Raw genomic sequence first — 13,639 nt, 5'->3', positions numbered from 1 at the left:
CAATGAGTTTTTAGGAGCAATAGTATTCATTCAATTACATATTATTTTTATCATTATGGCTTCAAAAGACTTAAATTTTGGACAGAATTTTAATGTATGAATTTTGCTTTCAATGAAAATGCAACAGGTTCTCTGTTTATTGTGCAATCATTTACCATTTGTCAGAGAGTTTTGTTTTTTTTTTCATTTGTTGTTATTAGTTGGAGGCTAATTACTTTACAATATTGTAGTGGTTTTTGCCATACATTGACATGAATCAGCCATGGATTCACATGAATTCCCCATCCCAATCCCCTCTCCCACCTCCCTCCCCACCCCATCCCTCTGGGTCTTCCCAGTGCACCAGCCCTGAGCACTTGTCTCATGCATCCAGCCTGGGGTGGTGATCTGTTTCACCCTTGATAATATACATGTTTCGATGCTGTTCTCTCAAAACATCCCACCCTCGCCTTCTCCCAGATGTCAAAGAGTTTTTTAAAAACTATGAGCCTTGCTCACTCACACCTACCAATGTCTTTCCAAGCCAAGCTTTCCAGAATAGCAAAGGAGTTCCAAATTCAGAAAAGTGCTCAGGAAACGAGACTGCAGTTTCAACAGAATCGTACTTTGTGCTTTCTGAGGTCACTGAAGGATACGGCTTGTCAGTTTTTACAATAATTTTCCTTTTTACACTTGATATTGCACAAAAAAGATCAGGCACCAGAAGCATGCAGTGAAAGGATGGCTGGTCATACTCTTTCCTGCTTTCACAAGTGCCTTGTACAACATCTCATTATTATTTCAAAAAACCAAAAGAAATGCCCGGATTATAGCTTAACACTCATGACAGCAAATTAGTTCACTTTGAAACAGAATTCTGAAATCAGTCTCTTCATTTTATCCATTTCTCAGTGACGAGAAATAAATGGGTGTCAGTCAGAGGACCTACTTTCTTAGTGTGGTCTTGTGAGGAATGAAACTGAAAAGCCCATGGGACTCAGCACCAAAGAAACACGGCCAACCTGTGTGTATGTCAGCTCGCGTGCTGCGGGAGACTTCTCAAGCCTCTGCCTCGCTTGTCCCCTGCTTATCTATGCTCTGACACAGTACAAATGATAGAAGCCACTAGCTGATGACATGTTTTAAAGTTTAAGATAGAATTCCATTAAGATAGTTAATGGATGTGTGAGGGAGGGGAGGAAGCAGCAACATATGAACTGCAAGATGAATAAGCCAATTTGGTACCTTGGAGTTCTTTGTAAAACAAAATGTAATTAGAGACGTACAGATGCTGGAGCATCATCACTATATTGGTAGATGCACAAAGAAATGAGGATTCATTTGTAGTCTAACAGGACTGCAGCTGTTAAAAGAGTAGGAAGAAAAGACCTACATTGCAGATAATGTTTGGATATAAGTTTGCCTCTCTTTATTTATTAGATGTTTTCTTAGAAGGTGATCTGCAAAAAGATCTTGGAAAATCTAGTAATAATTTGAATGCACTATTTAAAAGATTTTTTTTTTTTTAAAGTAGAGCTCTTTTGGTAATGGAATAACCACACACACCTTTTAAAATTCTGTAAACTTACAGATTAGATTTGCTTAATTAGAAACATATATAGTAGAAAAGTTATATAACTGGAGAACATGTCATTAAATCGGATAAGTGGGAAAACAAGTGATTCTATAAAGGAAATATACACAGCCAGTCAGCTTGCCCAAGGCAGCTTTACCCTTTTTCTTAAGTTCTCTATTAATACTGCAAATCTCTCATGAGCAAATGTCTGGCCTTCCATTCCTGAGACAAATGGCCCAGCTGGATGAACTTAGCAGTGATGTTAGTTTCTTCCCTCTGCACCTATTTTGTTTGCATCTCTGAAGGAAGGTATGTGCTTCCATCTGGGCTATCTATCTTTTAAATCTCTTCTCTCCTTCCTGTAGCTCTATTTTGTTTCTATTAGGTTCTTTCTGTTTACAAAATGCTAAAAATTTCATGTTCCAAAGCCATTTCTGCCTTGGTTCACTCATGAAGCTTTCCATTTATCTGTATTTTGGCACTGAACTTGAAGTGGTCCCGTGCAGTGGCTCTTTCCCCTTCCTCTCTCCCTGTCCATCCTTACCCACCTGCAAAGCCAATGGTCTCTCTTTAGTACTCTCTTGCATTGGGCATACAAGTTCCTTCCTGAAATGCTCCGCCCACTTGACATCCACTACTCTGCCCTTGCCTGCTTCTCCTTCAGCCTCAATAAAAGCTCATTCCAGGACTTGTCCATCAGTTCCTATTCTTCTGCCTGCCTCTAAGTGTTGGCATTCCTCAAGGTCATTTATTGTCCTCTTCTTGTGCATTATGTGATCTAATTCACTCCAATGACTTCCTCTACCACACTGACAGAGATTCCTAAAACCACAGGTGAAACTTCTACAGGTTCATGAACCACCTGCCTCCTTTCCCTAATAGTCTGTGAGACATATATTTCTGGGTATTTCCAACTCAACATGCCAGATACTGAATGAATGAGTGGCTCCACATAGGGGCCCTTCCAAGAAGTGCCCACGTCAACTGATGACCTTACAGTTGTATATTAGAATCATCAACAAAGACTCCTGAATTCTTCTGTCTTTTATCCTCTACATTTAATGAATGACCAAAATTTATTGATACTACCTCCTAAATACCTCTTCTGTTAGCCTTATTCACCTTTTCATCCCATAGACATTTATTCAGCATCTACCATCTGCCACTGCTCCATTTCAGGCCCCCATTAATCCTCCTTGGATCATCATAAAACTTATTTAGAGATATTGTTACTTCTAGTCTACTCTCCAAGTCTTTCCCCCTCAATCCCTGCTCTATGTTCTCATAATCCTCTTCATATAATTATATTTTGATCTTACACTAACTACAATGCTTCACACATAAATTTATTACCGGGATAGAGATATTCTTATGCTCTAGAACAATGTTTTAATTCATCTTTGTGTCCAATGTACAGAAAACCATAGGTGGACAATAAGTTTGCTGAAGTAAGGACTATTTAAGTCATTGCAGTGTTTTCTAGCCTCACAAGTAAAAATACTAAAAAAAAAATCCACTGTTAACAGCCAAATCATAACTAATGAAATGAATATAGATAGAATGGGTAAATACATTTTAGCCATTGACTATGTAAAGTACTTGAATTATTTTGACTTGAATTATAATTATTTTGAAGGTTATATATATGTTTATATATACATATCAAATATCAATGCACATATATCTTTAGGAATCCTACACAAACTTACATATAAATAATAAGCATGTACCTTTGCCAGAAAATCTAAAGTACATATGAAAACACAAATATCACAAAAATATAGCCAGACCTCTTTGCAACTTAACTGGTGTCTGGGTCTCAGGAAGGTTTCTCCTGGGCTTTTTATGTTTGGAAACTCATCAGAGGTTTGTACCCCAACAACCCATCTGACAAATCAGTAACCGTAAGCAGTCAGTAACAAATTACATCATACTATACTCATCTGAATTATCAACAGTTACATGATTGATAAACTTCTGCAACAATGCTCTTGAAGAAATTCCAAGTACTATGTCTTGTGGTATTATTTAACTTTCCTCACCCTTTTAGAGATCAGATGTCCCTCACTGAAGGCAGGCTTTGTATCCTAGTGATGATACCACTCATGACCAACCCAAATCCCTAAGACACATAATCTTTAGCAGGTGGCCTGACCCAGTATACTCTGAGTCCTTTAGTCACCCGTTTAGGCCTCCTCCACCTAGGAGCCTCATTTGGACTTGATCTAATTCCAAATGCCCACAAGGGTTACCTATGTGGTATAGTATTGTCCGACTTATTTCACAACACCTGCTAGTTAGCTCACTTGCTTTGATAGTCACAAGACTTCTCGTTGGAAAATGTTGATCTCAGTGCCCCACTTGAAGGTGAATTGCTGGACCACTTTGGAAGTGGAAAGAATAAGCCATATAGAATTCTCCATATGGCTTATGATATGTAGAATGAAGCAAAGGACTTGCATGACAAGCTTGGAAACACCAAAAAGCTAAGTACTGACATGGAAATGAAAGCTAGTTTATGAAATTCTCAGAGCACTAAAATATTACACATTGGGTCAATATGATGCTTGCGGGCCCTTTCCATTTAATGCCATGTTATCATGCCTCTAGCTAAATTCCAGAAATCCTGTCTCTTCAAGCATGGTTTATCACTGTGAAGCTTGCTAATTCCTAATTAACTATGTTTATGTCTAATTTTCATATCTAGCCTTTAGACTAATCCTGGAAGCAGGGGAAATTATCTATAAATGAAAGTGACTCTACTGAATTGGAATGTGCATGCACTTAACAATAAAAAAACAAAAAAGTGTATTTAAGTAACTTAGGACCCATCAGTCAGGTGCCTAATTTTATAAGTTCAAAACAGGTCCTGTGCTGTAATTTTCTGCCGGGCTCAGTAGTGACTGAGGACATCCCTGCCCTTTCCATTTGAAAGCCTGTGTCAACCAGGTTCTGGCCCATGGGCTACACCCCTCAGAGATTTTGTGGCTCAGTGAAATGACAGTCATTGCCCACCTTGTCTGAGCACCATCTGACACCTGCTGCGTTGTCCCCTGGGCCAACCTGTTGGCAAGCAGCTGCCACCAGTCTCACACTCAGATAAAACAGTGGCATCTCCAAATATCTCCATGTTGGACGCTGGCAGCTTACACCCTGTATCAGTGAGCTGGCACTGACAGAGTGAACTTGTCACTTCTAAGTGAGCACAAAAGAGGGCTTATTTGCTAGACCTTGAGTCTAATGAACAGCTTTCTCCTATTTTGTATAGTTTTCCAGTCATTTGACTTATACAATAGAGAAATCATATTTCGACTTCTTCAGGTTGAAAAATTGCCCTTTTTCTGATTTGTCACCAAGAGATGTGACAGTTATTTCTGAGGCAGCTTTATTATGGAAAATAGAATAAGTAACTCATGTCACTCAAATCAAATCCCTGAGGGAGTAGGTCCAGTAGCGATTCAAAAGCCAGGAGTAAGATTAAAAACTAATTTTCTAGGTGGAATGAGGAACAGGTTCTTTTTCTTCTAAACGAATGGCCCTTCACAGAATAAACATTCACAGGGTACAAGGGAGACATCTGAATCCTCCTCCTCCCACCTCCTTCCTTTCTAGACGCAGACTTCAGGCTTAGCTTTGAGGCTGCAGGCAGGGTGAGGAGCACGTTGATGATGGAAAGGTCAGCCTGAGAGGTATTGAGGAAACTGAGTCCTCACCTAAAATGCATATCTTTACCTAGCAGAGAAAGTATAAAACATTGTCAGCCAACAAGTTTATTGCCTTAGGCTGTTCCAAGGAGATAGGTACAGGCTTTTACTCTTCATGGACTTAAGTGGGTACTGCCTGCCCTAAGGAGACTGTGTAGACTTTCAGGGGCTGGACTGCCCAGCTATAAGAAAATTACCAACCCCTTAAAAATATATTGCTAAAAGGCAATCATATTTCTCCATTTCAAATCTAGCATTTGTACCTAGATTCAATCTGCTGCTTTATTGCAAAGTTGTCAAAACCAGCTTTATATTTAAGACATATGGGTTGCAGGAAAAAGTCTGTCGACCAGAGAAAGTCTCCTTTAAAAAGGTGAGATTGATTTAAGAAGCCTGATCTCTAAAGGGGTTTGTCTAGGGTGTCTCATCATGCTTAGGGGTACCATAACATGGGGACTTATGACTGTGACCATGAGGAAATTCAGCAAGAAAGAGATATGACATTGTATTGCAGACTGTGAGCTTCCCAACTATAATACAACAAATGGCTAAGAGTTTCTTTCCTGCCCACTTGTGCCCCAAGGTATATAAACCTCATTAAGTCATTGGTTGTGGTGGTGGTTTAGCTCTAAGTTGCATCCTACTCTTGCAACCCCATGGACTGTAGTCTGCCAGGCTCCTCTGTCCATGGGATTTCCCAAGCAAGAACAGTGGAATGGGTTGCCATTTCCTTCTCCAGGGGATCTTCCCCACACAGTGTTTGAACCAGCATCTTAAACCCACATCTCCTGCACTACAGGCAGATTCTTAGATTTCTACTGAGCCACCAAGGATGCCCCATCAACTCATTAGAAGAAGTTCTTTTGCAAGTAATATGGTATGTGGAGAATAGAGAGGAAAAAAAACCAAACCCACAATCCTCTTAAACACTAAACAGGAGTTTTTAACCTGGGGTCTGTGGACTTCCAAGGGGTCCATGAGTTCTCAGGATCCATGAACTTGGATGATAAAATGATATAGATATTTTCATTTATCTCTAACTGAAATTCACCATATCCTTCAATTATAAATGAAGGCAACAAACTATAGCAGCCTTGGTAATACATTTACCTTTGCAACCCATACACGTCAGATATTTTTAAATGAGATATTACAGTTGTCATAGAAAGGTTAAATACTGTTTATTGACACTTCAAAATCATGGCAGATATTAGACCAGCTGTTAGATCTCATTTAATGCATTATTGGTATACTACTGTATCATAACAAAGATTGACAATGATATTTTAATACAATTGGGTTCCTTTGTAAAACTATAAATTTCATTTTATGGATTTAAAAACACCATTCAGAGAACAGGCTTCACTAGTCAGCCACAGGAATACAGTGGCTAAGACTCTGCACTCCCAATGCAGGGAGCCTGGGTTCAGTCCCTGCTAAGGGAACTAGATCCCCAGATGCTAAGGGAACTAGCTGCTACAACCGAGTTTGCATACTGCAACTAAAGATCCCGCATGCCACAACTAAACCTGAGAACAGCCAAATAAATAAGTTAATAATAAAATAGAAAATTAAAAGATTAGGAAAAGAACCATTGTGTTTAGGCCCATCACTCACTTCATTATGCCCACACTACCTTCATTTCTATCCCTAGCCATCTTTTCAACTACTTTCTCACCAACATCCTGAATTCCTTCTCTTGTCCCCAACTGTTCTTTCATTGTCTCAGATGTTTAAATAGGGCAGTCTTTCACATCTTCCATTGTATGCAGTACTGGTCCTTTTTCTGAGAATCCTCTTCCTTCCACCCCTAAACCAGAGCCTCTGTGTCTCTCCCAACAGACAGAGGCAGCTTCAGTCTCCTGCTTAAGCTTTTCCTTCATTCCCAGACTAGGTCAGGATCCCTTTCTTTCTATCAACCTTGTCATCATCTGTTCAGTATTACTCTTCCAGTAGATATGCTCTAATGAGGGCAAAGCCCACATTGGCCTGGTTCACTATCATATATCCAGTGTGTAGTGTGAGGCTGGGTACCTATGGGAGCTCAATAAATATGTGTAAATACATGCGCCAAAAAAACCATTCTGTAACTTATGATTTAATATATTTCGTAACTTTTTGATTTAATGTATTACACTCTTGTTTCATGTTGTTACTTTTATTTACTTTAAAGCGGCATAATATTCTATGGGGTATGCTGCTGCTGCTGCTAAGTCGCTTCAGTCATGTCTGACTCTGTGCGACCCCATAGACGGCAGCCCACCAGGCTCCCCTGTCCCTGGGATTCTCCAGGCAAGAACTCTGGAGTGGGTTGCCATTGGGGTATAAGTACTTTTTAAAAATAATTTCCCTAGCTGATCATCTTGTTTTCAGTTTTTACTAATGCTGTGATGAATGTCTTCATGTATATATATCATTTTATTTTTCTTGCTTTGTATTTAGGATTATTTCTTCAGTATAAATTACAGGAAGAGGAGTTAATTCATCTATTGGACTTAACATTTTTATGGTTCTTGATTTATTCTATGACATTGCTTTCCAAAAGGATTCTCTCAATTTAAAATGCCATAAATAACATAAATAGAACATCTGCTAATGATTTTTCAAAGTACTTAAATTTGCTAGATAGTCATCATTGGATTGGTCAATAATGGGGTAAAATTTTTGTTGAAAAGGATAACATAAAAAACTTCTCTTTAACTCAAAATGTAGTACACTAATTTCCACATTGAGGAAAATATTTTATTTGTTAACAGAGAACTAAGAACAAAGATACTGTGCTAGGGAAGACAAATTATTTTACCTTAGATATGGCCATTTTGTTAGTTAAATGGGCAAAATTCATTGAAGACTCTATCTGAAGTTCAAATATTTGAAAGCAAGGAATAAAATAATCTCTATTATGACAAGAATTATGTCATTTCATATTTAAAAGAAAAAGAACATAACTTCTAGAGGCTAAGTAATTAATATATTAATAGCATACAAGAAACAAAAAAATTAAATACTAAGAATTTTTTGCAAGACGTTAGAAATAAAATGTATGGGCTGACAAATTCCTCCTTATTTATGGACACAGACGCCAGCAGGGACTTGTCAGGCAGGGTGGTGTTTCTCATTCTGATTACACCTTCCCTTCTAACTCCTCTCATCTCAGCAGCCAACCCAGGCTTCAGGCTGGGCCGCTTCTTCACAAGTAGCACCCAACTTTCTCCCTCAATAAATGAAGCTGTTTTGGGTTGTCCTATGTTTTAATAGCCTAGCTACACATAGAACAGATTGCTGACTTAGGAGGTGGGGCGTCCGTCTCACTGAATATGAAGAAAAAGAGCTAACCGGTGTCTTGTTGCCTGTTCATATTCTAGGGAGGGTACCAGAGCGTACCCATTAAATTCTTTCTAATGACATTAATCTAATACATGCTGACCATGTGACTGCTGTGCGCAGGGTGCAATACCAGCATCTGCGGGGGACATGATGGATGACATGTTAGCCAGAGGGAGACGAGTAGAAAGACATTTCTTGCATTCCACAAAAATGCGCAGAAGAGCAAGAAGGGTCCTTCCACATCTTTAAATGTCCCTCTGGGAGAGTTCAGGTTCATCACACCCTAACGTCCTGGAATGAAGACAAAAATGCAAATAATTAAACTGAGCTAATAAATCAAGTACTTCGCTATGGCCTAGTGGGAAAGAATCTGCCTGCAGTGAGACTCCCAGGTTTGATCCCTGGGTTGGGAAGATCCCCTGAGAAGGAAATGGCAACCCACTCCAGTATTCTTGCTTGGGAAATCCCATGGACAGAGGAGGCTGGTGGGCCACAGTACATGGGGTTGCAAAAGAGTCAGGCTAAACAATAACAACAACAATAAAACAAACACATAAAGGGATGTAAGTGTAGGTCACTGTTGCATGGCATGAAATGGTCATAAACTCAAAAGGACAGTGTCTTCAGTGAGCCAGGCACATTTATTCCTGACAACAATCATGGGAGGTAGCTATCAGCTCCCCCATTTTATAGATTGGGAAAGAGAAGGTCAATGAACATTACTTAGTCAGAGTTAAACATTCAGTGAGAGGTGGAAATAATCAAGCTTATGCTCTTTCTACTACATGCTAGGTTGGTAAAGGCACTCAAGAATCATACCTTGGTTAATATATCTTCATCCAAGGCTACTAAAAATTTGATTTTTAAAAAACAGTTGTAAAATAGAATGGGGAAAGAAAGAATACACATTTCTGAGATGTCAGACCCAGTGAAAAAGAATCTCAGTCTTCAAAAAGCATGTGCAGTAAAGTTCATGAACCTTCATCTAAAGGCAGGGTATCATGGTAGCGAATTTGAGGGATCACCTGGGTGAGACCTTGAAACTACTTTTCATCTGAATGACTCTGAGCCATTATTTCCCTTCTCTAGGTCTCATGTTCTAGCATCCCTTAAAGGATTTTTATAATTAAATAAGATAATCTATATAAAATGTTTAGACATTGGTATTTTGTGCGGATCACAACAAATTGTGGAAAATTCTTAAAGAGATGAAAAAGTTGGCTTAAAACTCAACATTCAGAAAACTAAGGTCATGGCATCTGGTCCCAACACTTCATGGCAAGTAGATGGGGAAGCAATGGAAACAGTGAGAGACTTTATTTTTTTTGGCTCCAAAATTACTGCAGATGGTGACTGCAGCTAGGAAATTAAAAGATGCTTGCTCCTTGGAAGAAAAGTTATAACCAACCTAGACAGTATATTAAAAAGCAGAGACACTACTTTGTCGATGAAGGCCCATTTAGTCAAAGCTATCGTTTTTCCAGTAGTCATATATGGATGTGAGAGTTGGACTATAAAGAAAGCTGAGTGCTGAAGAACTGATGCTTTTGAACTGTGGCGTTGGAGAAGACTCTTGAGAGCCCCTTTGACATCAAGGAGATCCAACCAGTCAATCCTAAAAGAAGTTAGTCCTGAATATTCATTGGAAAGACTGACGCTAAAGCTTAAACTCCAATACTTTGGCCACCTGATGTGAAGAACTGACTCATTGGAAAAGACCCTGATGCTAGGAAAGATTGAGGGCGGGAGAAGGGGACGACAGAGGATGAGATGGTTCAATGGCATCACTAACTCAATGGACATGAGTTTAGCAGGCTCTGGGAGTTGGTGATGGACAGAAAAGCCTGGCGTGCTGTAGTCCATGGGGTTGCAAAGAGTCAGACACTACTGAGCGACTGAACTGAATTGAACCAGGCATATAATGATATACATTAATTATCAGTTGTACTACTGTTAAAGTTATTTTTTTTTGCATATAAGTCTAATAAGCTTGGATCTGTTTTATCTGTTTTTCTAGAATATACTATATTAGGTGCAGCATAATGAAAGATAATGACAGCTGACTCCCACAAGGGGCAGCTGTCACCTCTCATTGAAAGTAGCTGAAATAAGACGCCACAGGAGGACCAAAAACAAACAATCCCTCCAAAACTGTAAGGACATCAATAACAGTTGTTTTAATTATGCTTTACACCTTGCAAAGTCCTTTTGCAATCATTTCATTTGATTCACACAACACTACTGTTTTGTAGGGAGGGAATTACTCCCACTTTACCAATGAGAAAAGAGAGTCTCAGAGAATGTCATGCCTTCTCTAGAATCATAGCTAGTCAAAAGAGCAAAGAGTACCACAATCTATAGATGTGCTATGCAATATGGTAGCCATATGTGGCTACTTAAATAACATTAAATATGCAGTTCCTCGGAAGCACAAACCACATTTCAAGAGATGAATAGTTCACGGCACTCGTGTTGGACAACCCAGATTATAGATCATTTTCTTCACCATAGAAGGTTTTATTGGGTTATGCTGGTCTATAGAAATGAGAGCACCAAACCATTACTGCATAATACTATGCGCAGTGTCCATGACAGTGAACCCGATTCTAAGAGAAAGATGTCAGGGAAAAGGAAAATACTTTAGAAATGTTTTTATGAAAAACACTAAACTTTTTTTATTATAGAGTTAAATTTATGTGGCACTAGGCTATAAACATCGTCAGAACTGCCCAGAATCCCTCAAAGTACCTAGAACCAGTATTCTGCACACAGAATCTACAAATATTTATTTAGCAGTTCTATTTCATGATTGACTCATTTCAGGAAAACATGTCAATGTAAGAGAATTCTTCCCGAAGCAAATAAACTGAATGTCATAAAAATGCAATAATCTTTGTTAAAATCTCGAGGGAATTTATGTTTGTACATTTATAAAATTTAGTGTACATACAAAGTCTTTTTACATTTCAATATCTATTTGATGCAGAAAAGTTGTAAATAAATGTAATCAAAAGAGATGAATGCCAGTTAAAATAAATATGTCTGAAGATGAGAAAAATTTTTAATAGTGATATAAGCCTTAAAATAATGGTTTATAACATATTCCTAGTAAGTCATAAGTTAACAGATCCTCAGTAAATCATAAGTTGGTCTCAACTTTTGGTTCATTTTCTTAGAGTAACACCAGGAAATAACTTTCAGAAGTGGACAGCCTGACAATAAATGCTCAGTATTACTTCAAAGCAATATAAAATGCTCAGAAGTTTCAGAAGTTAGTTTCCAGAGGATGACAAATACTTGACTACACAAGAGTCATCAGCCTTGCCTGGCAGGATGGTGCTGTCAAATTCAAGGTGCACAAAGATGGAGGCAGTTTCATTTTTCAAATTGACTTTGAAAGTCTTAATGATATATGTACATTTCATGGAAATATGAGCTTTAGTATAATGGTCTGTTCTCTTTAGACAGATGGGACTCAATTTATGTTCTACATGATTGTATCCCAGAATTTCAGCCTTAAGATGTTTGTCATAATATAGTTAATCTATTATTTTATGAGGGCTACTAAATCTTGGCCTCCTGAATTTGGGTAGATGTATGCCAAATTTATGATGGCGCTTGTCTAAAAATGACAGATGCTGCCAAAGCAGAAAACTATCATTTTCTTCTACTCAACAGCACAAGGTCTTGGTGCGAAAGACAGCAATGGGGGAAAGAGGCATTTACAAAGACCTTGCTGGCTAATCGATGGAGTCCTGCAGCAGTCTGTGGAAATGAGAAGCTGTCAGTTGGGAAACTTAGCCCCATTTGTAACAACACATAAAAACTGTGAAACACACAGGGGAACCCATAAAAATGACGAGGCGAGGGTCTCCATTTGTATCTTTGGCAGACAAACTCCTCGACAACATTGAAAAACGCAGTTTCATAAGGTGATGGGATGACCGTAAAAAGCGGAACTGTAGCCTTTCCAGGCAAATCGTGCTGGTGTGCTAGGTGATAACTGCTCTGGGCTCACACTTGAGGAATTCCCACCATGCAAAAGCACATTATGCTGGAAACTGAAACAGGTTTTGAGATGTCCTCACTTCTCTCCTGCCTTGTGAGGTGTTTTCTGATACTGTCATCTCTATCTCCATGTGATGGTCATGGGTACAGGATAAACAGGGCTTCCCAGGTGGCGCTGGTGGTCAGGAATCTGCCTGCCAATGCAGGAGACACAAGAGACGTGGGTGGGTTCAGTCCCTGAGTTGGGAAGATCCCATGGAGGAGGGCATGGCAAGCCACTCCAGGATTCTTGCCTGGAGAATCCCATGGACAGAGGAGCCTGGTGGGCTACAGTCCATGGGGTCGCACAGAGTCAGACACGACTGAAGTGACCGAGCACACATGCATACACATGGGGATAAACAAAACAGTGTTTCTGTGCCCAGTGGAAATCTTTTAGAGGGGGTGATCCAAATGCTGCTGAACTTGTGGACCACACACAGGACAGTCCACTGGACCCCAGAGGAGGCAGCCACGGCTCTGCCATATTGGTGACGCTCTTGCCCTCTGCTGACCTCTATCTCAAGGAGTGTGTCTGCCTCCAGTTACATAAAGTCAACAGCTGTCAAGCAGGAGCTGTGAGAACATTTGCCATTTTCCTGAAATGAGCGTTTTCATTCAAACTTGTCCTTGAAAGAAATCTCTAACTCCTAAAGCTTTGGTCTCTTGCAGTTAAACGGACAACATACTACACAGAAACGAAGGATTATCAGTAAAACAAAGCCTTAATGGCCCTTTCACTGCCACATCTCCTACTGAAAAATATCAAGAGACAGCAAACAATTTAAAAGTAATATACAGTCCTACTCAATAGTCCTTAAAAAAGTGGGTTAGTGGTTTCTGACTTTGCCCACTGGGACACTTGTATTAATTTTTCCAAGTCAGAAAAGTTTAGAAGTAATGGGAACAGTGGAATTTGCATGGGACAAGAAGCCCCAAGTTCCTGCTCTGACTCTAGTGGGATATGAGTGGTGCAAGCTCACAAAGCCATTTCATTTTTCTAAGA

At 39.3% G+C, this 13,639-nt stretch overlaps 1 protein-coding gene across 4 annotated transcripts in view; it reads right to left on the bottom strand.

Annotated features, from left to right (window-relative positions):
* Window positions 1–13,639, bottom strand: part of ZNF385B (zinc finger protein 385B) — a 342,813-nt gene that overhangs the window by 22,008 nt on the left and 307,166 nt on the right. The gene's annotated exons all lie outside the window — the stretch shown is intronic.

Source organism: Dama dama, chromosome 33, assembly GCF_033118175.1.
Source record: "Dama dama isolate Ldn47 chromosome 33, ASM3311817v1, whole genome shotgun sequence".
NCBI classification, from domain to species: domain Eukaryota; kingdom Metazoa; phylum Chordata; class Mammalia; order Artiodactyla; family Cervidae; genus Dama; species Dama dama.
This window is presented reverse-complemented; position numbering and strand designations above follow the sequence as displayed.